A 3,981-nucleotide genomic window follows, 5' to 3' on the forward strand; every position below is an offset into this window, starting at 1 on the left:
CATTGTGAAGAGGTTTAAGTGTTATGGGTAATATGTTGTACTCGTATGAATTCTCAAAGCCACTAATGTGCAACCAATATAATTAGATGAAAGTTGCAAGCCACTTCTAAAAACAAAGCTTGTTATTTTGGCACCTGTATAATATAATGTATAAAAATATAATGTATAGGTTCTGAGAAGTTTTAAATACAATCTTTAAAACACTGGAGTCTGGATCAAATATTTCCTACTCAGATCTTTGTTTGCTCCCTCCTTTTTTTTTCTCCCCCCCCCCCATTTGTGTAGGACAGTGACCTGAAGAGATAGTTAATCATCACTGAACTGAAAAAAAGCGGAGAGGCTTTAAAGCGGGACTTTCAGATCAGTGCAGGGTAGACATGCCACACTTGCTGTAGAAGCCTAAGTTCAGGTAAGATGCTTTGCGACTACTTTCATCATTTCTTCAGTGGTTCTTCTCAGGACAGAGGGAATGTATGGGAGCTCGTAGTACCTGGTAGAAGATGGTATGGCTTGGCTCTTCTGTGCAGCTCTCAGAACCTGTTACCAATCCCTTCAGGAGATAGATGTGGCTCAGGTTTCCACAATCCCAAATTACAGCAAGGAATAGATAATTTTAAACAGAGTTTAAAAATTGATTTCCAGTTCTGCTTAGACAAATGGAATTTCTGGTCTGGGTCAGTGAACCATGGGTTACCACCTTCTTAACACTCACTATGGACAATTATTTTACCAACCACACAGAATGATGAATTGATATTCTCTCTCTCTCTCTCTCTCTCTCTCTCTCTCTCTCTCTCTCTCTCTCTCAACTTCATCTGACCTGGACAAAGGGGGTTGCAGAGCTAGATGATAAATAGGAATAGGCAGGGCCCAACTGCCTCTGAGCAGACTCTGCAACCCCTCGTATGCCATCTTCTGGGTGAATCACATGAAGAGCTTTCCTGATAGCTTTATCTCCAATTCAAAGATTTTAAAATTATGACTATTATAGCTGCCAGTACAAGAGGATCTTGAGGAATGTTACTTTTCTTCTTCCGATTACAAAGGTGATAAGAAAACTGTTTGTCAAAGTAAGATGGGGCTCTGGAGTCCGCAACCCCTTAGGACAGGCAGGCGTAGGTACATCCTGTTTATTTCCCTCCTTGGTTCCTTGGACAGATAGCTCCTCGTCTGTGTTGTATTCCTGTGACCCTTGAATAATAAATGCAGATGCATAGAACCAGAGGCTGTCACGGCTTATCTGCAATTTACCCTGGAAGACTGAATCCTCCTCAGGGAAGATTGGCAGAGCACATTCAAATGTCTCTGGTCATTTGTGGACACTCATTGTTTGGAATTATCTTTTAAGTCATTTAGAACCAAAAACAAACAAACAAAAACAACACATTCAGATAAAGTTGCATCCCATACCTCCAAATGGCTTCAAATTACAAAATACAGAAGCATTTTATCATGTGACTCAAATCCGGGCTGACTTTCTCATCTCCAGGCTGCTCGTAGTTTAGTTCGCCGCTTAATGTTCATGGGAAACAGGGAACAACTAGTTTTTTTCCCCCAACTTTTGTTGTTTATCCTTCCTCACAAGGTTTAGAAGTTTACTCAGGCTCGGCAGTGGTGGTGGCACACGCCTTTAATCCCAGCAGTTGGGAGGCAGAGGCAGGCGGATTTCTGAGTTCGATGTCAGCCTGATCTACAGAGTAAGTTCCAGGACAGCCAGGGCTATACAGAGAAACCCTGCCTCGAAAATAAAAACAAACAAACAAACAAACAAACAAAACAAAACAAAACAACAACAAGAACAAAAAAAAGAAGTTTACTCAGTTAGTTGGTCTGAGAATGGAGGGAAATACAGAACTTGACTGGTCCATTTACTCCATGAATACGAGACCTGAAGGGGTTGTCCCTTTTTTCATTTTTCTTTTATCTAGTCTTTTTATACCTTCTTAGACAAAAAGTTCTTTAGAAAATTACCTCAGAGATAAAATGTGACATAGAATGACAGTTACAGAAGGATGCTGATTTAAGTTCAAAGCAGCATTTCATTATAAAATACTCATAAGTTGAAAGCAACAGTTTTTACATGTTTTTGCCTAATCATAGTGCACACTTGTGACTTTATCCTTGGATCTAAATGCTTTTCTTTGAACACAAAATTGCCTCTAGTCTATTTCTCTTTTCAGTGTAATTATGAAAGCTCACTGTTCTCTTTTTATGTTGCCTTCACTTACTCTTATGAGGAGTGGCCACATTCTACTCTTGATTCCGAGTTTATTGCATCTTACTAGCAACTAAGACCATCTCTAAAAATGTTCTTCTTTCCTTTTTCTTGTTTTAAAAGACAACATTGAAAAGAGATGCTTGGGAAAGATGCAAAACCTTGAGCTGAGGAAGACTTCATGTTAGGAAGGAACTCCCAAAGGGTAGAGAGTGTTCCTCTTGAAACAGTGACTCCATGTGCTGAGGTCTCTCTGTGAGTGAACTGAAAATAAAACTTTAAACAAGTGCTGGGTGTAGACAGTGAAGACAGTACATGGAGAGTATAAATTGCATTTTGTATGGTATAGGGATCCCTGAAAGATTTGAAGGCCAGGTAGAGTGTGCATGGGAGGCAGGCAAGGGTGGAGGATGAGAAGTTAATCCACTGAAGGATGGGAAGGCTGAAGACAGCTGTCCTCAGGAGTTTAGGAACATAAATGAAAGTTAGGTGTAAAGCAAAAAAAAAAAAAAGCCAGTTTACTACACAAGCATGCCTACTTGAGATTACTTGGTAAAAGCTTTTTCCCAATGTTTAATACTGAACAAAGACATGCATGAGAAATTGTTGGTATACTTGTGATGACCTTAACATATGATTGATTTGTGGCTCCTGCCCCTTACCCTGGAACTGAAACAAAGTGGGTACTAGATTGGCAGAAACCTGTGAGGAAAATGGAATGACTGGAGTTTATTTATACACATGCATACTTTTCTGTGGTCTACGTTATTTTATATTTATTCACATTTATATGAGTGATGATACCTCAATATTTTGTTGACTCATATACATGTATGTGTAAAATTTTACACACACACACACACACACACACACACACACACACACATACTTATAGTCAGACTGGTTTGGAACTTTTTATACATTGCTAAAGTTGGCATTGAGTTGCCTCTTCCTCACAAAATCTAGGATTACAGGTATATACCACCAAGTACAGCAATAGCCAAGTGTTATACAATAATGTAATAGAAATAAATTTCAAAATCCCAGTACTTCCCAGATGAGACAGGTAGATCCTTGAGGCTCTCTGGCCAGCTAGCCTAGTTTTCTTAGTGAGTTTTCAGGCTGCTAAAAGTCTCCAATTAAAAAAACAAAAACAAAAACAAAACCCAAAGACAGAGATTGTCCTCCAAATTCACCTGCACTCGTGCATGCACAAACACACACACACACACACACACAACACACACACATGCACTTGCACACACCCATGCATCTGCATATACTTGAACATGTACCCAAACACATACATACACCCACATGCATAAGCATGTATTTGCATGCACACACACACACACACAAACACACACAAGAAAAGGAAAAAAAAAACTAATGTACACAGTTATCCTTCATTATTCATAGATTGTGCTTAAGCAAATTTCTTATTCAGGACACCAAGACTGCTGGTGCTTTGTGGCTGATCGCCAGCCTAGGCCAAATGGCCGAAAGCTTGGGTTGTCAGTGGAAGGCATAGGTGAGTTATTAGTGAAGGTTATAGGAGGTGAGGCCGTAAAATGTCATTGGAATGTCAACACGTGATCTGCTCTCAGTTGTTATTTTGTAAATAGTCTACATTTTGGTAGCCTTTTTCAGTCACTCCTTAAAATTTGGCAAAATCCAATTCAGGATTGTTCATGCGAAAGTACCTGATTAAGACCAAAATAATTTGTGTGTGTGTGTGTGTGTGTGTGTGTGTGTGTGTGTGTGTG

The 3,981-nt window shown here is 39.5% G+C and overlaps 1 protein-coding gene across 4 annotated transcripts in view; it reads left to right on the forward strand.

Moving 5' to 3' along the window:
- Positions 1–364: 364 nt before the first annotated feature.
- The window catches only part of LOC110314592 (solute carrier organic anion transporter family member 1B2), a 48,791-nt gene continuing 45,174 nt past the window's right edge, over positions 365–3,981 (forward strand). Inside the window, exon 1 of one of the 4 annotated variants that reach the window (XM_029534600.1) lies at positions 365–409. The gene's annotated coding sequence lies outside the window, so the exon portion shown is untranslated. Of the gene's footprint in view, positions 410–3,705; positions 3,747–3,981 lie in introns of those variants that run through there. The other 3 variants (XM_021188866.2, XM_029534601.1, XM_029534602.1) reach the window with 3 other exon arrangements.

Source organism: Mus pahari (assembly GCF_900095145.1).
Source record: "Mus pahari chromosome 2 unlocalized genomic scaffold, PAHARI_EIJ_v1.1 2_unlocalized, whole genome shotgun sequence".
Lineage (NCBI taxonomy): Eukaryota > Metazoa > Chordata > Mammalia > Rodentia > Muridae > Mus > Mus pahari.